We start from the raw sequence: 24,134 nt of genomic DNA on the forward strand, positions 1-24,134 counted from the left end.
ACTTCACAACAGAGGAATCTAAAATGTCTGAGAAGCACTTAAAGAAATGTTCAAAGTCCTTAGTGATCAGGAAATTATAAATCAAAACTACCCTGTGATTCCACCTTACACTAATCAGACTAGCTAAGATCAAAACCTCAGTTGACAGCACATATTGGCAAGGATGTGGAGAAAGAAGAACATTCCTCCATTGCTTGTGGGATTTCAAACTGCTACAGTCACTCTGGAAATCAATCTGAAGGTTCCTCGTAAAATTGGAAATAGATCTATCTGAAGATCCATCTATACCACTCTTGGCAATACACACCAAGGATGCTCCACCATGCCACAGGGGCATATGTTCCAATATGTTCATAGCAGCATTGTTCATGATAGCCAGAAGCTGGAAACAACCAAGATGTCCCACAACAGATAAAGAAAATGGGGTTCATTTACACAATGAAATACTACTCAGGTATTTAAAAGGAGGACCTCATGAGTTTTGCAGGCAAATGTATGGAACTAGAAAATACCATCCTGAATGAGGTAACTCAGACCCAAAAGGACATGAATGGTATATACTCACTAATAGGTTGATATTAGTCTCTCTTATTCAATTTTTTTATTAGATATTTTCTTTATTGACATTTCAAATGCTATCTCGAAAGTCCCCTATATGCTCCCCTCACCCTGCTCCCCTATCCACCCACTCCCACTTCTTGGCCCTGGCATTCTCCTGTACTGGGGCATATAAAGTGTGCAAGACCTAGGGGTCTCTCTTCCCAAAGATGGCCGACTAGGCCATCTTCTGCTACATATGCAGCTAGAGACACAAGCTTTGGAGGTACTGGTTAGTTCATATTGTTTTTCCACCTATAGGGTAGCAGACCCCTTCAGCTCCTTGGGTACTTTCTCTAGCTCCTCCATTGGGGGCCCTGTGTCTCATCCAACAGATGACTGTGAGCATCCACTTTGGTATTTGCTAGGCACTGGCCTAGCTTCACACGAGACAGCTATATCGGGGTCCTTTCAGCAAAATCTTGCTGGTATATGCAATAATGTCTGCTTTTGGTGGCTGATTATGCGATGGATCCCCGGGTGTGGTAGTCTCAGGATAGTCTACCCTTTCACTGTGTTTTTTTCATATATTAGAGACAATATCTTTTCTTCTTTATTCATATGTGTATATACATGTATGCATATATGCAGGTGCTTCTGGAGGCCAAAGAAGAGTTGTGAAAATACTGGAGCTGGAGTTTTGGGCAATTGTCAACCACCCTATATGGTTGCTGGGAACCAAAGTCTCATCCTTTGCAAGAACAGCAACAACTCTTTGTCTTTGAGCTTTCTCCGCAACTCACCAAGCATGCATATTTTCCAATTTAAGATAATAGAGCCAAGTGCATTCCTATAAGTAATGAAGTAAGGATATTACTATGCCAAATGCTGTAAGTTTTTATTTTCTTATTGGTGATTTTGAAGAGAAAATAATTTTCGAACTTGATGAAATGTACTTGGTCAATTATTTCCTTTATAATTCAGCCTTTTTGTGTCTAAGAACTATTTTAACTGAAGCTCACAGGAATATTTTCTTTTGTTTTCTATGAGACATTACAATTTTAATTAAGTGTTAACACACACTAAGTCATACCATCCAATCTGTCATCTCTGTCTCTTATATAGGGTTCCCGCTCTTCTAGTATTTCTTCTAAATGTGGTTACACTACATATTGGGCTGTGTGTGTGTGTGTGTGTGTGTGAGCGTGTGTATGTGTGTTTTATCTATATCAGAATGCTTTGAATGTTTGTGTCCTTGTAGATAACATAGCTTATCTATTCAAAATGATGAGTATCTTGGTTATTTCTGTTTTGCTCACTAATGAAGTGGCTTTGGACCTTTGTTATTAGGTTTGCAGATATCTTATTCACATAGAAATTGAAGTTTTAAATTGATTAGAAATAACTTATCTGACTAGGTTGATATAGAATCTTAATGTAGTTCTGATTTGAATTTGTCTGATCACTAAAGGTGTTATTTCTATTTCTTCATTTGAAAATGTTTGTACTGTTAATTTTCCCATTTTTGCTGTTTTGTCTTTTGTTTGTTTGTTTTTTGAGGGAACATGGCCTATATTCCTGTTAAAAGATATTTTAACTAACAATAAATTAATATTTCTCCAACTCTAGTATCCTCTCTCTATCTGTGAAAAGTCAGATTTTATTCTGGCCAAGCATCTTCCCAAGTAATGAAAATTGTCTAATTTCAAGGAAGACTTTTTTTTGTGAGGAATTATGTCAAACCCAAGAAACATAGACTGTTTTATGTTACTTTTTATTTTTTAAAAGCAGTGACAATATGTTAAACTATAAATTTATTTAGAAATGAGACTATTTTATAATCTAGAAGATATGACTCTTCATTTTTAACTATGTTCTCATAGATTTAAAATATATTTACTTTCATAACTTTTAAATTTTATTCTTTTTTAGGTTTATGCAATAGTTCTGACTGCATTTGTTTCTTAAATGTTAAATGGTTATTATTGACTTTAATAAAGCTCATATTTTAATATTTATTTTTAATTAGCAACTTTTTTCAAGAGATGTGTATTGGTCAGATTTTTTTCCATCTGTTATACAAAAATAAGAGCTGGTAGTAGAGACTTTTTTTTCCTCACTGGTATAAACCTCATATGTCTGAACCATAATTAAGAAATATAATTAGGAAGAATTCCTCTTGCCAACTGGAGTAGCAGAGAACTTTGTGAGTTAAACTGTGAATGTTTTTGTCCTGGTATTTCTGTATTCAATTTTGCACACTATTTTTAAAGGTATATAACATCTACTAGTTTCTTTTCCCCAAAGCATAGGTTTTGCTATCTTTTGTCTAGTTCTTTATGGTTACTATACTGGAAATACAATCCAGATAATTTAAAGCTCTTAAACATGTACATTTTAAACAAGATTGGTCAAAGTGCCATTTGTAGATCAACACCAAAAAGCAGACGCTTCAAAGAAGCAGCACAGGAGCACTGTTTTTGAGGCTTTTGTTGAGTTGGTTCTATGATGATCAGACTCAATACATCTTTAAGTGTACCTTTCATTGTCCAAGACATATATATCCCTTACCTTACTCGCAAAAGCTCTTAGCTTTCAATTTGAATATAATTATCATCTATGTTTTAAGTACTACTCTCTGAACTCACAGTTAAAGTCTCCACAGCTATTGGGCTGAACTGGTTTTCATTATTATACTGAATGTTGCTGAAGTATCCTTTTTTTTTTTTTTTTTTTTTTTTTCCGAGACAGGCTTTCTCTGTATAGCCCAGGCTGTTCTGGAACTCACTTTGTAGACCAGGCTGGCCTCGAACTCAGAAGTCTACCTGCCTCTGCCTCCCAAGTTCTGGGATTAAAGGCATGTGCCACCACCGCCCGCTTGAAGTATTCTTGCACATTAACCATCTACCTATGTTCTGTCTTACTTCATTAGGACATATGTTCCATGAAAATAAGAATTTATGTGTCTTGTTCAGTTTTGCACTTTCATGTCTTAAAAATACAGTATGGCATAGATAGTTTGACATATAGCTAGGTTTTCAATAGTTTGGAAAAAAGTGAATAATGAATGAATTTCATAAATGTTGCATGATCAATGATAAATTCAGAAGCAAATCGAACACATTTTTCAGTTAAAGGGGGGTTATTTGATTGATTTGCAAAATGAGAGACTAGGTGGTCTAACAATGACTATCTGTGTAACAGAGAGGTGGAGAAACTGGTTCTGCTCTATTAAGACACTAAAGTTCTAGCAGCTTCCTAGAGAGTTGCTGGTATAGAGTGAATTCTGAACGACTGAAGAAGCTGGTTTCTGACCCCCATTGGAAAGGAAGATACGAGTAGATAACCCTATTCAATTACTGTCACAGTTGCTTTTCCTGTTGCTCTAACAAATATTTTTTTTTCATATTTCTCTGCTCTTTTTTTTGGGGGGGGATTAATTTTCTTTTATTATTATTATTATTATTATTATTATTATTATTATTATTATTTTCTTTATTTACATTTCAAATGCTATCCCAAAAGTTCCCTATACCCCCCCACCCCTGCTCCCTTACCCACCCACTCCCACTACTTGGCCCAGGCCTTCCCTTGTGCTGGGTCATATAAAGTTTGCAAGACCAAGGGGCCTCTCTTCCCAGTGATGGCCTATTAGGCCATCTTCTGCTACATATGCAGCTAGAGACACAAGCTCAGGGGGTACTGGTTAGTTCATATTGTTGTTCCACCTACAGGGTTGCAGCCCCCTTCAGATCCTTGGGTACTTTCTCTAGCTCCTCCATTGGGGACCCTTTGTTCCATCAAATAGCTGGCTGTGAGCATCCACTTTGGTGTTTGCCAGGCACTGGCATAGCCTCACAAGAGGCCACAATATTTGATAAAATATTTTGATAAGAGAAATTTAAGAGAGAGAGAGATGATTCTAATTCAGACCTCAAGTCTATAATCCATCATGGTAGTAAAATCAAGATGGCAAGAACCTGACCTTTATTGTACCATCCCTGAGAATAATACCATGTGGTTAGAGTGGAGAACAGAGCTCTGTGGTTAAAATGAATGGAAAAGCATGTTTCATCGGCAGCACAGCTCTCTGTCTCTCTTTTTCTTTGTCTGTCTCTGTCTCTTGGTCTCTCTCTTCCCTTTATTCATCTTTTGGTCATTGACATATTTTTATTATCTTAAAATACATCAAAATTATTCAATTGAGATAAAAGTTCTTCATTTTACTTTTATTTCATGTGAACATCCATTCAGAGGATTATAATGGCTAATTGTACAGACAAAGGAGGCAAGGTTTCCAAATAACAGCATTTAAACTTTCATGAATTGTAGGACATTGGGCAAGTTTGTTCTGGCTTTATTAAATATGATAGCATGTAGCTTCATTCTTATGTATGAGGTGTTAAATGAATATTTGTAAATTGTACTTTTCTATATCACAAGAATGTCCTAATCCTGTTAGAATGTTGACATTTATGTGCCATTAATTAATTACTTATATTCAATGGTAAGCCATTATTAAACATGTTTGGCCTCTGGTAGATGTTCAATATATATTCAATAAAAGATGGAGAAAAATAGAACTTTTAATCCTTCCTAACCTTTGACTGGGGAAATAAGAACTTCTCACTTTCAATTATAAAACTAGCTGTTTACAGATGATTTCAAAGTGTTGCTTATTGCTTCACAATTGTGTCATAACAGTTTCAGATATCTGATTAGAAAGGAAATGATTTGTAGCAGATTGACAAATTATTCTTTTTTGTTTTTTGTTTTTTGTGGAAGAGGTAGTATTTTAACCCCAAAAATGAAAAGGAGGCATGAAGTAAAAGAGAGAGAAAACTGGAGAGGGAAGTAATGATGACAAGAAGGAATAAAGTGGAGACAGCCTCAAGTCATTGCATCCTGGGTTTCTACTTCTTTGCTTCCTTTCCTATGGACTTTAGCTATTTTTCAAAGCCCATTCATTGTCATTTGCATTATGACTAGAGTTGACTGAGCATTCTATTATGCTCACTGACAATTTAATTGTTTGACAGTATCCATTTCACAAGCACCATATTTACTAATGGGACCAACTTTCTAGAATTCCGTAGCTCGCAAGAGCTGGGAGAGTTCTGCACTACCCTGGGCATCAGCATAGTCTCAGGTGACAATGCAGATCAGATTTGTCTGCATGGCCTTTAGTGGCAGTAGTAGCTATGGACACTGGACTCTGCCGCTGCATGGCCCCAGATACATGGCATTCAGTGGCAGCATGGGATGGGACTTCACATGGGCAGGTTACTCACATCAGGATATCCCTCTCCATTCTTGTGGCTGCAGTTCCACCTCCCTTCATCTTTCTCAAACCATCCTGCTTCTCTTTCTCTCCCATCTCTCTACCATGTACTTGCACATCATCTTGGCTCATGCTATGGGCAGGCCTCATAGCTGGTGGACTTCTGGATGTCCTGTGTCCAGCAGCACCAATTGGAACAGTGGCAGGAAGTCTTCTGGGTGGTAGTTATTTTTTATTAACAATTTAATACAATATAGAATCATATGAAAAGAATGTCTCAACAAGAGATTTCCCCATCAGGTTGGTCTGAGTGAATGTCAGTGAGAATTTATCTTAGCAATGTTAATTGAGTTGCTAAGATTCTACTTTTCCACAGGTGGTAACATTTCATAGACTTGGCCCTGCATTCTATAAGACTAGGGAATAAAGAATTCATTAACTAATCATATTTACTTCTCTTGAATATTGTGTAAAATGTGGCTAGTTTTCTCAAGTATATGTTGCTCTAGCATCCCCTCAAAAATAGATTGTAATCACCTAGAATTGGGAGCTAAAGTATACCCCCTGCTCTAAGTTGCTTTTGCCAGAGTATTTTATCACGTGAATAGGAAAGAAAAGTAGGAGACCAATCAGCATTAAGAGACTCAGCCAGTACCTGACAAATACAAAGGTAGATGCTCTCAACCAATTATTGAACTGAGCACTGGTTCCCCAATGAAGGAGCTAGAGAAAGGACCCAAGGAGCTGAAGGGGTTTGCAACCACATAGGAGGAACAACAATATGAACCAACCACTACACCTAGAGTTCTCAGGGACTAAACCACCAACCAAACAGTACACATGGAGGGACCCATGGCTCCAGCTTCATATGTAGCAGAGGATGGCGTTGTCAGGCATTAATGGGAAGACAGAATTTTGGTCCTGTGAGGGCTCGATGCTCCAGTGTAGGGGAATACCAGGAACAGGAAAAAGGAGTAGGTGGGTTGGTGAATCGGTGTTTAAGGGAGAGAGGATAGGGTTTTTCCAAGGGGAATTCAGGAAAGTGGATAACATTTGAAATGTAAATAAAGAAAATATCTAATTAAAAAAAAGAGTAAATATCCTATTTACTTCTTTCTTCAATGTGCTTGCAACTGTTCATGTGAATACATTGACTGCTGTGCTCAGATGGCTTATTCTTCTGTCACAACTATGATTTAAAAGATTTCAGATTTGTGGATCTAGGATGATAGCTTGCCAAGACAAGCTTCTATTGCACAAGTGTGAAGTTCTGAGTGCGATGCTGAGCAACCATGTAAAGAGCCAAGCTCAGAGGCTATGGTTGTGTTTGTAACTCAGACATTAAAGTCATGAAGAAAAGCACATCTCTGGAACTTACTGGAACTCAACATTGCTTGAATTCTTGAACTCCAGATTCTGAGAGATAAGTTGATGAAAAACAAAACAAAACAAAAACAAAAACAAACAAAAATATGTGAAATTATAGAGGATGATATCCTACTTCTACTCATACCCTTCACATATATACCTCAAAACATATACACATGAACATATACTTACATCACACTACATATGCATGCATAGTGTGCACATGCAAACATGAATATGTACTTAAATGACAGAAGAGCAGTGCTGAGGAGAGGGATATAGACTTGAGCTTTGGCACAGGGGAATTGCAGTAGATCGCTTTTCTGACTCTTCTTGCTTAGAACATGTATTCTAAATCCTCAGTGTATGTCCACAGTACAAGTTATAAACAGCTTCCCTTGTCTCTAATCTCAGAGATTTTTCTAGACTTCTGTGATGGCTGATTTTATGTTAATTTTACACAAGAGGGAGCTTCATTTGAGACTATTATCAGGCTGTAGCCAAGCCTGTACAGTATTTTTAAATTAGTGATTGATGGGTTATGGGCAAGTCCATGTTAAGTGGTGCCAATCCTGGGCTAGTGGTCCTAGGTCCTATATGAAAGCAGACTGAGCAAGCCATGGGGAGCAAGCCAATAAGCAGCATCCTTCCAGGTGTATTAGCTACTACCCCCAGTTTCCTGTTCCATTAGACATTCTGTCCTGACTTCCTTCCATGATGAACAGTGACATGCCAGTGTAAGCCAAATAAATCTGTTCATCTTCAAGTTAACTTCATCATGGTGTTTCATCATACCAATAGTAACACTGACTTAGACATCTTTACACTTGACAGATGGGAATATTTTTTGTGGCCTTATCTTCAGATCTCTGTAGTTGTTTCTGGTTTAAATAATAATGATAAGAAATGGGAGAAACAGGAATGTAAGACTTCCTTCCTTAATTGTATTAATATATAGACAATTTTTGTTACATTAATAAGGACATCATTAAAGCATAGATTTGGAATAATTTTAAAACTAGAATAGGAGATGGTTCCTGTTGTTAATGGCACAAACTCCTCATTATTCTTGTGCTCTTATTGGCTCTGGAGACAGGGTAAATATTCTGCTTTTAATACCATGAAGGTTAAATCTGTACTATTTCTACCCCTAAGGGAGAATAGATAAGTGTCCTTTACCATTTCTAACCTATCTTTTTTAGTGTGATGGTCTATATTCTCACATGACCTTTACAATACCAACTTATAAAGAAGCTCATTGGAAATTTTTAGTTAACTGTATTATCAATTTGATCTTTGAACTCTTTAAGGTTTTATTTCACAGATTGGATAAGAAAACATCAAAACCTCACTACTCAAGGTAAAGAAAATTTTCAGAAGTTGATGAACAAAGTAATTTAAATTTAGACATGCAACTCAGTGTCTAGTGCATGTGAGAATATCTCCAGTTTGCAAAAACAGCAAAATGATACCCACATCTCCTCACAAAAGTGTGTCTTCGTGTTTGGGCAGATATTGTAAATTTCATAGAATCCCCTCCATTAACAAATTTGTGATCAATTCTTTCAGTCTAATGGGAAAGTAACTTTCCATGTCACTGATGAATCCCCTGAGGGAAAAAAGGGAAAAAATACGCATATTTAAAAATACACCTCTGGACCTTTGGCGGACAGGCCCATGTTCCCCAGTGGACTCTCCAGGAGCCCTAGCACACCTAATATCTTAGGATCACTGGTGAGTAGAACACAATATCTATCCCAATAACACTGGGAGTGACTGGGGCCAGCAGGAGCCAGGAACACAGGAACCCCATCTAACCAGTGGCTTGAGTTCCTTCCAGTCAGAGTTAGTCTAACTTGATTGCGAACACAGTGGACAGCCCTACAGGACCAGAGGAGGTACAAATACCAGGCATTCTAACTTGCCCAGAATCTTAGGATCCCAGGAGCTTGAACACACCAGGATCTCAGGGTCTCAGAGGAGGCTTAAATCCCAGGAACTCTGACATACCCAGAATCTCAGCATCACAGGATCCTGGAATCAAAAGTTCTCAGAGAAAGCTGGACTCTGAGGAGCTCTGACTCAACAAGGACTACAGGAAGGACAGGCTCCAATCAGATACAGCAAGGGTGGGGAACGCTTGAGATAATCAGATGGGAGGATGTAAGCATAAAAACAGGAGCAATAGAAACCAAAGTTATTTGGCATCATCAGAACCCAATTCTCACACCATAGCAAGTCCTGGATACACCATCACACCAGAACAGCAAGATATGGATCTAAAATCACTTCTCATTATGATGATGCAGGACTATAAGAAGGACATAAATAACAACCTTAAAGAAATACAGGAGAACACAGTTAACAGAGGAAACACAAAACTTAAAGAAGAAACACTAAACTTCCTTAAACAATTAGAGGGGAACACAGGTAAATAGATAGAAGCCCTTAAAGAGGTAACACAAAAATACCTTAAATGATGTCAGAAAAATACATCCAAACAGGTGAAGAAATTCAACAAATCACTCCAGGATCTAAAAATGGAAGTAGAAACACTAAAGAAATCACAAAAGGAGACAACTCTGGAGTTAGAAAACCTAGGAAAAGAGTCATGAGCCATAGATGCAAGCATCACCAACAGAATACAAGAGATAGAAAAGAGAATCTCAAGTGGATAAAATTCCAAGGAAAGCATTGACACAACAATCAAAGAAAATAGAAATCCAAAAAGATCCTAACCCAAAACAACCAGGAAATATAGGATACAATAAGACAAAACTTAAGAATTATAGGTATAGAAAAGAGTGAAGATTCCCAGCTTAAAGGGCTAGTAAATATCTTCAACAAAATTATAGAAGAAAATCTCCCCAACTTAAAGAAAGAGATGCCCATGAACATATAAGAGGCCTACAAATCTCCAAATAGTTTGGACCAGAAAAAAAATTCACCTCATCACATAATAATCAAAACACCAATTGCACTAAACAACGACAGAATATTAAAAACAGTAAGGGGACAAGGTCAAGTAACATATAAAGGCAGTCCTATTAAAATTACACCAGATTTCTTGCCAGAGACTATGAAAGCCAGAAGATCCTGGACAGATGTCATACAGAACCTAAGAAACCAAAAATTCCAGCCCAGGCTACGATATCCAGGAAACTACCATTTACCATAGGTGGAGAAACCAAGATATTCCATGACAAAACCAAATTTACACGATATCTTTCCACAAATCAAACCCTTCAAAGTATAATACAGGAAAAAAATCTAACACAAGGAGGGAGACTATGCCTTACAAAAAGCAAGAAAGTAATATTCCAACAAACCTAAAAGAAGATAGCTATAAAAGCAGAATTGAATTCTAATAACAAAACTAACAGGAAGCAACAATTACTTTTCCTTAAAATCTCCTAATAGCAATGTACTCGATCCCCCAATTAAAACACATACAATAACAGACTGGTTACACAAACAGGACCCAACATTTTGCTGCACACAGGACCATTCCAAGAAAATGGTCCCCAGAAAGAAGCTGGAATAGTGATTTGAATATTTAATAAAATTGACTTTCAACCTAATGATATCAAAAAAGATAAGGAGGGACATTTCATACTCATCAAATGTAAAATATACCAAGGTGAATTCTTAATTATGAACATCTATGCTCCAAATGAAAGGCCATTCACATTCATAAAAGAAGCTCTACTAAAGCTCAAAATACACATAGCTATGTACACAACAATAGTGGGAGATTTCAACACTCTCATCAATGGACTGATCATAGAAACAGAAACTGAAGAGAGATACATTGAAATTAACAGAAATTATGAAACAAATGAATTTATAGATATGCATAGAACATTTTTCCTAAAACAAAAGGATATATCTTCTTCTCAGAATTTCATGGTACCTTCTGCAAAATTGACCACATAATTGGTCACAAAACAGACCTCAACTGATACAAGAAGACTGAAATAATCCCATGCATCCTATCAGATCACCATGGACTAAGGGTGATCTTCAATAAGAACATAAGTCATAAAAAGCCCACATACACATGGAAGCTGAACAACTCTCTATGCAATGATGACTTGGTCAAGGAAGAAATAAAGAAAGAAATTAAAGACTTTTTAGAGTTTAATGAAAATGAAGCCACAACATACCCAAACTTATGGAGCACAATGCAGTCCGAAGAGGAAAACTGATAGCTCTGAATACCTCCAAAAAGAAACTGGAGAGAGCATACACTAGTAGCTTGACAGCATACTTGAAAGCTCCAGAACAGAAAGAAGCAAATTCACCCAAGAGTAATAGACAGCAAGAAATAATCAAACTCAGGAATGAAATCAAACAAGTGGAAAGAAAAAGAACTATTCAAAGAATCAACCAAACTAGGAGGTGGTTCTTTGAGAAAATCAACAAGATAGATACACCCCTTAGCCAGACTAACTACAGGGCACAGAGACAGTATCCTAATTAACAAAATTAGAAATGAAAAGGGAGACATAACAACAGAATTTGAGGAAATCCAAAATATCCTCAGTTCTGATTACAAGAGCCTATACTCAACAAAACTGGAAAACCTGGATGAAATGGACAATTTTCTAGACAGATACCAAGTACCAAAGATAAATCAGGATCAGATTAATGGCATAAACATCCTCATATCCCCTAAAGAAAGAGAATCAGTCATTAATGTCTCCTAAACAAACAACAACAACAACAACAAAAAAAAAAACCTCAGGACTAGATGGGTTTAGTGCAGAGTTCTATCAGACCTGCAAAGAAGACCAAAAACCAATACTCCTGAAACTATTCTACAAAATAGAAACAGAGGGTGCTACCTGATTCATTTTATGAAGCCACAATTACTCTGATACCTAAACCATATAAAGACCCAACTAAGATAGAGTATTTCGGACCAATTTCCCTTATGAATATTGATGCAAAAATACTCAATAAAATTCTTGCAAAGGGACTCCAAGAATGCATTAAGAGGATCATCCATCATGATCAAGGGGACTTTATACCAGGGATGAAGGGATGGCTCAATACATGGAAATCCATCAACAAATCTATATAAATAGACTCAAAAAATAAAACATATGAGCATCTCATTGGATGCTGAGAAAGCATTTGGCAAAATCCAAGCCTCCTTCATGATAAAAGACTTGGAAAGTTCAGCCATTCAAGGTCCATACCTAAACATAGTAAAAGCAATATACAGAAAACCAGTATCCAACTTCCAACTAAATGGAGAGAAATTTGAAGCAATCCTACTAAAATTTAGAACTAGGCAAGGCTGCACACTCTCCCCCTACTTTTTCAATATAGTGCTTGAAGTCCTAGCCAGAGCAACTAAACAACAAAAGGAGATCAAAGGTATACAATGGAAAGGAAGAAGCCAAAATATCACTATTTGCAGGTGATATGATAGAATTCTTAAGTGACCCCCAAAAATTCCACCAGAGAACTCCTAAACCTGATAACCAACTTCAGGGATGTAACTGCATATAAAATTAACTCAAACAAATCCTTGGCTGTCTTCTACACAAAGAATAAATAGGCTGAGAAAGAAATTAGGGAAACAACACCCTTTACAATAGTCACAAATAATATAAAATACCTTGATGTGACTCTAACTAAGCAAGTGAAAGATCTGTATGATAAGAACTTCAAGTCTTTGAAGAAAGAATTTGAAGAAGATCTCAGAAGATGANAAGATCTNCCATGCTCATGGATTGGCAGGAATAATATAGTAAAAATGGCTATCTTGCCAAAAGCAATCTACAGATTCAATGCAATCCTCATCAAAATTCCAACTCAATTTTTCACAGAGATAGAAAGGGCAATTTTCAAATTCATCTGGAATAACCAAAAAAAGCTAAGATAGCAAAAACTATTTTCAACAATAAAAGAACATCTAGTGGAGTTACCATCCCTGACCTCAAGCTATGCTACAGAACAATTGTGATTAAAATTGCATGGTACTGGTACAATGACAGACAGATAGATCAATGGAATAGAATTGAAANCCAAGAAATGAACCCACACACCTATGGTCACTTGATCTTTGTCAAAGGAGCTATAACTATTCAGTGGAAATATGACAACCTTTTCAACAAATGATGCTGGCTCCACTGGCAATTAGTATGTATAAGAATGCAAATTGATCCATTCTAATCTCCTTGTATAAAGCTCAAGTCCAAGAGGATCAAGGACTTCCACATAAAACTAGATACACTGAAACTTATAGAGGAGGAAGTGGGGAAACACCTCAAAGATTTGGGCACAGAAGAAAATTTCCTGAAACAAAACAGCAATGGTTTGTGCTTTAAGATGGAGAATCGACAAATGGGACCTCATAAAATTGCAAAGCTTCTATAAGGCAGAAGACACTGTCAATAAGACAAAAAGGCAACCAACATATTGGGAAAAGATCTTTACCAATTGTACCTTCTATAGAGGGTTAATATACAATATATAGAAAGAACTCAAGAAGTTAGACTCCATAGAACCAAATAACCCTATTAAATATGGGGTACAGAGCTAAACAAAGAGTTCTCAACTGAGGAATACCGAATGGCTGAGAAGCACTTAAAAAGATGTTCAACATCCTAAGTCATCAGGGAAATCCAAATCAAAATAATCCTGAGATTCCAACTCATACCAGTCAAAATGGCTAAAATCAAAAACTCAGATGACAACAGATGCTGGCGAGGATGTAATAAAAGAGGAATACCCCACCATTATTCGTGATGTACAACCACTCTGGAAATCAGTCTGGCGGTTCCTCAAAGAATTGGACATAGTACTTCATGAGGACCCAGCTCTACCACTCCTGGGCATATACCCAGAAGATGCTCCAACATGTAACAAAGAAACATGCTCCTCTATGTTCATAGCAGCCTTATTTATAATAGCCAGAAGCTGGAAAGAACCCCAGATGTCCCTCAACTGAGGAATGGATACACAAAATGTGGTACATTTACACAATGGAGTACTATTAAGCTATTAAAAACAATGAATTTGTGAAATTCTTAGGCAAATGGATGGGTTTAGAAGATATCATTCTGAGTGAGGTAACCCAATCACAAAAGAATACACGTGATATTCACTCACTGATAAGTATATATTAACCAGAAGGTTGGAATACTCAAGATACAATTCACAAAGCTCATGAAACTCAGGAATAAGGAAGATGAGTTTGGATACTTTGAACCTTCTTAGAAGTGGGAACAAAACACCCATGGAAGGATTTACAGTGTCAAAGTGTGGAGTACAGACTGAAGAAATGACCTTCCAGAGTCTGCCCCATCTCGGGATCCATCCCATTTGTTTAGTCATCAAACCTAACACTGTTGTGGATGTAAACAAGTGCTTTCTGACAGGAGCCTGATATAGATCTCTCCTGTGAGGCTCTGCCTGTTCGTGACAAACAGATGCTCACAGTCATCCATTGGACTGAGCATAGAGTCCCCAATGAAGGAGCTAGAGAAGGAACCTTAAGAGCTGAAGGGGTTTACAGCCCCATAGGAGGAACAAAAAATATAAACTAACCAGTACCCCCAGAGCTCCCAGAGACTAAACTACCAGCATAGAGTACACAAGATGGGACTCATGACTCAAGCTGCATATGTAGCAGAGGATGTCCTAGTTGGATATCAGTGGGAGGAAAGGCCCTTTGTCCTATGATGGCTCTATGCCCCATTATGGAGGAATGTCAGACCAAGAAGATCTAAGATCTGCTTGCTCTCTTTCTGTCTCTTGTTAGCACAGAGTGGGCATCTGAGAGATGACAATAAACTATAACAAGATAAAACAAAAAGCACCAAATTAAAGATGGAGAAGACAAAGTAAGAGAAGGGAGAGAGGCCAATATAAAGCACAAGTATCAGAAACATACTCATTCACAATCTCAGGAATTCCACAAATCTCTAAGCAGGAAACCATAATATACAAGCAGATTCACGCAGGCCCTATGCATGTTGCGTGAGTCTCTGTGAGTTCATATGAACTTTCTCCATGTTGATTTATAAGGCCTTGTTTTCCTGGTGTCCTCTGTACTCTCTGGCACTTAACCTTTTTCTGTCTCCTCTTCTTTTTCTTGAGCACTGAGGGAAGGATTGGATGGAGTCACTCCACTTAGGGCAGAGTGTTGCAATCAAATGTCTGGCTGTGAGTCTGGCTTTTTTCCTTTGCTGCAGAAGTAAGTTTCTCTGATGAAGGCTGGACAATGCCCAAGTCGAGAGCACCAGGATGTGTTAGGACTCATTTTAACACTCCTTTTTCTTTATTTCTTTATTTTTTTCCTTTTCCTTTTTAAAGAACAGACAGTTTGTGTTTAGTCTAGGTCCCTGTTTTACATTGTTATTGTTGACTCAAGCAGTGTCTGGTATGGGTTTCTTCCCAAAACTAGAAAGAATTTAGTTCCTTTCTTAGTTTCCTTCTTGACCCATTCTTTACTTAGGAGAGTTGTTCAATTCCCATGAGTTTGCTAGCTTTCTCTTGTTTCTGACTTTGTTGATATCCACCTTAATCTGTGGTAGTCATATAGGATACATGACTTTATGTCAATTCTCTTTTATCTGCTGTGATTTGCTTTTTTATCCAAGTATTTGGCCATTTGTAAAGAAAATCCCTGAGGTGCTGAGAAGAAGGTTTCTGTGCTGTGTTTGACTGAAATATTCTATAAATTTCAGTTAAGTCTATTTTGTTTATAATGTCTATTAGCACTATTATTTGTCTGTTTGATTATTGTCAGGGCTGCCTTGTCTGTTAATGAAAGTGGAGTATTGAATTCTCCCACTATCAGTGTGTAAGGGCTAACATGTGACTTAAGATGATCCTTTTAAAAATGTAGGTGACGCTGTGTTTGTAAAATAGATGCTAAGAATTTTAATGTTCTTTGTGGTTCCTGTCCAGTTTCTAATTTTTTCTTATTTCTAGATTTCCTTAAGTTCGAATTTTCTTTATTGATTTTACTTTCACATTCAGGTTTTGAACTCTTTCATTCACTTTTATCTACTTTGATATTTCTTGGAGTTTGTATAGGTTTTTTAAAAGGAATTTATATTTCCTCTCAGATGACCTCTATTATATTCCTAAAGATATTTTTTCTTGTGTTTTAACTATGTTGGAATATTAGTGGTCTGTTGTAGTAGGGTTGGTTAACTCTAGTGTAGAATTTTTGATGTGATTGTGTTTTTGTCCTGGCATCTAGGCATCATGGACTGGGAATACTATATTTCTAGGTACAGATGTTTGATCTTGTCTTTGTAAAGTGGATGTTTTATTCCTTGGTTTTGTTTTCTTTCTGGTTTTTAAGAAAGTGTGGTGGCTGTATGATACTTTTAAAAATACTTTTTCTTTTATTGGATATTTCCTTTATTTACTTTCAAATGTTATTCTCTTTCCAGGTCTCCACTCTGGAAACTCCCTGTCCTATCCCCCTTCATCTTACCTCTATAAGGGTGGTCCCCCAACCACCCACCCACTCTTGCCTTCCAGCCCTGGCATTCTCCTACACTGGGGCATCAATCCCTCTCAGGACCAATGGCTGTTCCTTCAACTGATATCAAACAAGATAGGAAACTCTTTGGTGGGTTCTGATAAGTGTGCCCATTTATAGTACCAAGTAAAATGCATTACTAGGCATTGGGAGTGGATGGATATGAATGTACATAGGAAGATGGGAGTTAAGGTCATTGACAGGAGGGAGGAAAGCAGGGTGTTCAACCAGGATTTGCTTATTTAGTCACAGTAGGAATTGGCGGTTCAGAATAAATTGGAGCTCAAGGCCATCAACTTTGGGGTAAACATTATAAACAAATAGGGAGAAGCAGCTTTAAAGTAAAAACAAAACAAAGAAAACTTTACACTTAGTGGATTTTTCTTTTATTTAAACACATTTTATTTTTAACAATATAGTCTGATTACTCTTTCCCTTCAATTTCTAGTTCCTTGGCACATACCCTCTCATCTGGATACTCATCCTTCTTGTTTTTTGAATAAAACAAACAGACATCTATAGAATAATTATAAAATAAAATAAAATAAAATAAAATAAAATAAAATAAGAGAGATGAAAAACAGAAACAAGACAAAACAACAAAACAACAGAAAGGGGGCAAACAAAAAAAAGCACAAGAAATTCATACAGATGCAGAAACAAACGTGTTCACACCCACAGGAATTCCATAGAAGCAAATTTTAATAGTCTGTTTCATGACTGGGAAAACGCAAATATTTTTATTTTAAACTGGTACCACTTTGAGAAACTCTGATCATGGAGTTTTACTAACCCTTATATTATAAACTATGAACTGTTAATAAAAATAACTCTTAGTGACTCTCCTTGTTTGCAATTCATTCATTTAGTTATCAGGGTTTGGACCAAGGGTCTAAGAAGGTACCTACCCATCACTGAACAGCATCTTCACCCATTTTGTTTCCTTGTATTACATTCAGCATTTGTTTAAAGCAGGTAAGAGCATTAAAAACATGACTCCACGATTAAAAAAAAATGGAAGCAAAACTTGTCTAATTTAAAAGAAGTGTCATTTTGGAAATCACCTTTATGTTTGCTATTTTAAAAACTGAAAGAGTTGTCGAAGCATATAGAGTTGTTGTGTTGGTTATATTTTTCAACTTGAGACAATCTAGAGTCATTGGAGCAAAGCAAAGATTAATTGAGGAAATTCCCCCATTCAATTGTTTTGTAGGCAGACCTATGGGGAACTTTCTTGATTGATGTGAAAGTGCCCATACCAACTTTGGGTAGTATCATCCATAGGTGGTCCAGGAGTACATAAGAAAGCAAATAAGGGAGTCAGAATGAACCAGCATTTCACTATGGCTTCTGCTTCAGTGCTTACCTCTAGGTTCTTCACTTGAGTTTCTACTCCAACTTTCTTTCATTAAGGACTCAAGCTGTAAGATGAAAAATATCTTTTCTACTCTAAGTTGATTTTGGCCATGTTCTTTATCGCAGAGACATAAACCAAATTATTACTGTTGTGGTATTGATAACATAGTACCTGCTATATACAAACCATCAATGCAGAATGCATCATTATTTGTTATGATTAATGCCAATAGCATTACCACTTTCTGCTAAGAACTCTTCTTGATTGCATTTACTCCTGTTATCACTTAACAAGAGTAAAGGAAATAATGTAACAGAGTTAAGGTGTCTCCTACAAAGGAAGTGCCATAGGAGAAGCTCAAGTCTTTTAAATAGGAAAGCTAGGGAATAACACTGATTAGGTGTAGACTGTTTTATGACCTCTACATCATAAAGGACATTAGTCAAAACAGATGAACACTGTTTTATCCATCCTTTACAAAGTTAGAAAAGTAACTTAATCTTGATATCAATAAAGTAAAAAAAAAATGCATATGATTTCTTGATGAAAAGAATTTCTTATATATCAAATATTAAAAGCACTTAAAATAATACTACAAAACTAGTCAATCCATTTCTGAAATTAAAATCTTTATGAGGTAGAATAAATAGTTCAACATTTTTGGAAATCAATTTGGCATTTTGCACAATGAATAGAAATTCAGGAATTTATTCAAGCTCCTGATACTCTAACACTTTGTTGGACTAAAATATCTCAGCCCACCACACCCTAACATTTCATCATACTAAAATAACCTAATGTATCAAGGAATATAAATAGCTACTTAAATGTTTTCATTTATAGTAGAATATTATCACTTTATACAGACATATAGCACTATGGAAATAATGAATAAACTGTTAAAAATTATTTAACATCATTAAATTCTGTAGTAGTTTAAACTACAATAATTTTACGTATCAAAGTCAAATTTTATTGTAGGCATGATGATATTAATCATACCTAACAGCAGCAAAAAACCTCAAAGATTCCATTCCTTACACAATATTTTCATGAAATTCTCTTACTACATTAGCAGTTTATCTTCAATTTTTAGAAGTTTTCCTTTACTATTCGGTGTTAATAAGAGTCAATAATCTTTATTTCTCTTTAATAACAAAGCTTCAAACCCAGTTGGCTTCTTTTCTTTTGGAGAGAATGGTGTTTAAGAGATAACACCCACGAGTTTTCAGTTTGATCAAAGCTGGCTTTGTAATGAAAAATAAAATGAAAATAACTTCTCTGCTTGGATCCTCATGGCTGTTAGCAAACCAAAGAGACCCCGAAAACACCTACAGAGCATGCATCCTACTCAATAAGGTGCTAGGAAATCAATATAGGCAAAGAAGAATTATGTTGTGGGAGAAGAATCTTACTCTCTATCAAATGTGACTTCTTGGTCATAGTCCACACTCCATTTTTAATTTGTCTGGACACAAGGTGAGCTAGATCCAGGAAAGTTTCTTTCCTTCTTTTTACTTTATCTTGTGACAAGAAAGCTGAAGATATAAAAGCACAATATTTTAAATTCTCTTATCCAGAGTAAGAGGCATTGGGACTAACATTTTTGCTTCATCCCTTCCTTAAGATATTAAGAATTATACCTGGCATAAGTTGATGTGAGTGTACTTCCAGAACTGGCCCCTTTCAGTTCTTGCCATGATGTCATTGATGACATCACTGGATAAAATTTCTAAAGTGAATATGTATGCAGCATGCAAAGTATTGTTTTCCTCACCACTGTACCAAATGTGAAATCCACCAACTCTCCCTAAAGAAACTCAATTTTTGTTAATCCACTTTTATTTTAGAGTGAAGTAATCCTCATAGATTATTTTTGTTTAGTTCATCTCAATATTTATGGAATGCAAGATCATTATATGTTACTGTAAGGTAAAAAATTTAAGTTTGACCCCCTTAGACCAAGTTAGTTCCAGGAACTAAGTTAGATCAATATCTTCAAAACAATCTTGTGAAAACAGGTGTTTCCCCTTGTGACTTTTCACTGGTATTTTTGATATTTTCCAATGATGCCCTCCCTACCCCCTTGGGTTGTGTTTTTTTTTCCTTTAAATACCCCTTCTCCCAGCTACTCAGGGTCAAACTCCTCTACTTCTGTGGGGGATATAAGTCGGCACCAGTGAACTGGTTCCTGTCAATAAACCTCGTGTGATTGCAGCAAGGATGGTCCCTTGTGAGTTCCTGGACATTGCAAAATCCTGAGACTTGGGTGAAGTGTTCCCCACTATGGGGGTCTTTCAGTACAGGCCAGCTATTTTATTGATCAATATAAAAGATGACCAAAACTGTTTTCTCCAAAAACCACTCATAAAGAATTTTATCATGTCAATTATAGATGGTGTTAGAACTTCTCAGAATTATACATTCAAGACTCAACCTATGTTTAAAGAAAGTAACAGATAACGAAGGTTAAATGACAGCTTGTGTATAGAGTTCTAGTGCAATAGGAACATTGCCTTGATAAGGAAACTATGTACATTCAAAATCAGAAGTTGCTATCTGAAAACGAAGAAGGAATACCTTATCAAAATCACCTCAGCTTGACCTTGAATCTGTATCTTTAAGAATTGTGAGAAAACATTTTTGCTTTTTATGCCCCCTAGATCTATGCTATTTTATGATACCAATCCTGCCTGAGTAACGACTAATAGACTCATCATATAGCTTACTTCTGTAGACTACTAGATAACTATTTAATATATGAAAAGTTGCTAAAGTTAAAGGAACTTGTTAAAGCAAATTTTTCTCTATATGTGTAACTGTACTTACTGCACAAATATGTATGTTTTATTTTGTCTATTAAACTCAATAATCTTGAACAAATCAATTCAGCATGGTTAGGAACAGTGTTTGTTTATATCCTCTAATGACCATATTATTAGATTGACCTTGACATGGATGTGCTAATAATAGATCTACCCAAATCATTTAGCATACTGTTATTGCTTGGTTCGAATGTATAATTGAAAATCATGTTTGATATTTTTCTTATTGCTAGAACCAAAAATAAAATAAAATACCTGACCAAACCAAAATAAGGACATACGGATTTGTCATCTTGTATAGTCTATCCTGACAAGAAAGTCATGACCAGTATCCATGTCAAGCAATTGGACACTGGTATATGGTTTCATTAGTCTGGCCTTTTCCCCCTTCCTTCCTTCCTTCCTTCCTTCCTTCCTTCCTTCCTTCCTTCCTTCCTTCCTTCTTTCTTTCCTTCCTCTCTTCCAGCTTTTCTCTCTTGGATCCAAGTCCATGGAACGAAACTGCTCATGTTAACTGCTCAATGCCTCCCAACCTCAATTAAGCCTCTCTGGGAACAGTCTTACATTCACACCTCTATTATTTCCTCCTAGTTCACTTTAAATTCTTTCAAGTTACCAAGATTAACTGTCACAAACATGTTATCCTTAATGGAAATGTAAGTTCAAATTATAGGTGAACTTCAAATCCACATATAAAAACTACTGTACAAAGTTTAAGGTTCTACTACTTTAAAACTTAGTGTGTCTTTACAGACCAGATATAGAACAGAAAAACAAAACAAAACAAACAAACAAACACACAAACAAACAAAAAACTGAAAACAACAAAAAAGAAGACATAAAGCTGTCAAATACTAGTGTCTGGGGAGTAGGGTAACTGATGCACTCAGAAATTCAAAGTTTATAAGAAAATACAACTGAATAATCCTGTCATAAATTGTAGAATGCCCAGAATATAATCTATAAAAATTGATTGGGTTGAGGCCTGTATTGAATTAATTCTCACCATGGTGAGATTAATCAAATTTTAAAAATAGCTACAGCCTAGGCTGAGGCATTTATGTACTTGAAATGTCCATAGTTGACCTTGTTCTGACCTGTGCAGTTCAATGGGTCAAGGAGGAGTAATCAAAATGTATAAGTCAGAAGGGAAAGACATCAGAAAGGAAATTAGGGAAACAGAGTAGGAACCAAAAGTATTCACAGAATTGTCTCTGGAATTGCAAGCTGGTACAACCAGCCTGAAAATCAGTCTGGTAGTTCCTCAGAAATTGGACATAGTATTAACTGAGGACCCAGCTATACCACTGAAGGGCATATACCTAAAAGATGCTCCAATGTATAACAAGGACACATGTTCCACTATGTTCATAGGAGCCTTTTTTATAATAGCCAGAAACTGGAAAGTACCCAGATGTCCTTCAATAGAGGAATGGATACAGAAAATGTGATATATTTATACTATGTTGTACACTCAGCTATTAAAAACAATGATTTCATAAAATTCTTAGACAAATTGATGGAACTAGAAAATATCCTGACTGAGGTAACCCAGTCAAAAAAATCACACATAGTATATACTCACTGATAAGCAGATATTAGCCCCCAAAAAGCGTGGAATTACCACAGTACAAGCTACAGACCATATGATATCCAAAAAGAAAGAAGACCACACCAAAGTGTAGATGATACAGTACTTAGTAGGGGAAAGAGAACAATCTCTGGGAAGTAGAGGGAGAGAGGAAGAGGAAGGAAAAGGTGAGGCAACTCAGATGGGAGAGAAGTACATAGGGTCAGAAATTTGAAAGTAGGTGTGTAGCAGTGGGGAGGGTGAACTGAGAGCAGCTACTAGAAAGTTCCAGATGCCAGGGACCCAAGTGGTTCCCATGACCCAACAGGGAGTACATTAGCCCAAATACCCAACAAAGGGGAGATAGAACCTGTTGAGACCATATCCAGAGGATAGACACAGCCCCAATTTGAAGGATGGGGCCACACACCGACCTCAAATATATTAATCTAGAATTCCTCCTGTCAAAATGAAATGCAGGGACAAAGAGTGGAGAAGAAACTGAAGGAAAGGCCATCCAGATACTACACCACCTAGGGATCCACCACATCTGCTGACACCAAACCCAGGCACAATTGCTGATGCCAAGAAGTGCTTACTGACAGTAGCCCAGTATAGCTGTCCCCTGAGAGGCTCTTCCAGAGCCAGACTAACACAGATGAGGATGTACACAGCTAAACAGTGGACCCCAATGGAGCATTTAGGGCAAGGACTATAAGAGCTGAAGGGGTTTGCAACCTCAGAGGAAGAACAACAATATCAACCAACAAGACACCCCTAAGCTCCAAGGGACTAAACCACCAACCAAAGAGTACACAGGGATTACCCGTGGCTCCAACTGGATATGTAACAGAGGATTGTCTCATCTGGCATTACTGGAAGGGGAGCCCCTTGGTCCTTTGGAGGCTTGATGACCCAGAATAGGAGAACACTAGGGCACTGAGACAGGCGTGGGTGGGCTGTGGGGGAGCATGCTCATATAGGCAGGGAGGAGGGAGGAGAAAATAGATGGCTTGTGGAGAGGAAACTGGGAAGAGGGATAATATTTGAAATGTGAATAAATAAAATAACCAATAAAAAGCAAAAAAAAGGGAGTTTCAAAAAGCCAAGTTACTTAACAACTCTATTTATATCTTGATATAATTAAAAAATATCTATTATAGAGAAAAAAATTTAGAAAGCAAATCTAACATTTATAGCAATGAAGGAAAGGATGATATCTATAAAAATTAACTTAAAAATATATTACAAAGGAAGATAGAGACACATTAATAATCAACACTTGAAAATGCTAACATGAGCAATTATAAATAATAGAAACATTTGTATACAATTAAAAAGGGAATATAAACACAAGAAATCTTTAAACATTCCACAAAAGAGAAATAATTAAATATTGAGATTCAGTACACAATGTAGCACACCTTGAAGAAGTTGACAAAACACTAAATTTAATATACATAAAGATGACTTATAATTTGAAAATATAAGTATTAGAAAGGAACAATGGTGAAGAAATTGTATTGTGAAAATCTATAGAAGAATGAAATATATAATAAAACTATTCTCAAAATAAAGAACAAAATAAGTTCTGCTGTTTATTCAATACATAAAGGAGAAAAAAATGAAACTGTGCATGTAATGAGTCCATGAAAGCATACACTGAAACATTCAAAATGTTA

The sequence above is a fragment of the Mus pahari genome, chromosome 10 (genome assembly GCF_900095145.1).
Source record: "Mus pahari chromosome 10, PAHARI_EIJ_v1.1, whole genome shotgun sequence".
NCBI lineage: Eukaryota > Metazoa > Chordata > Mammalia > Rodentia > Muridae > Mus > Mus pahari.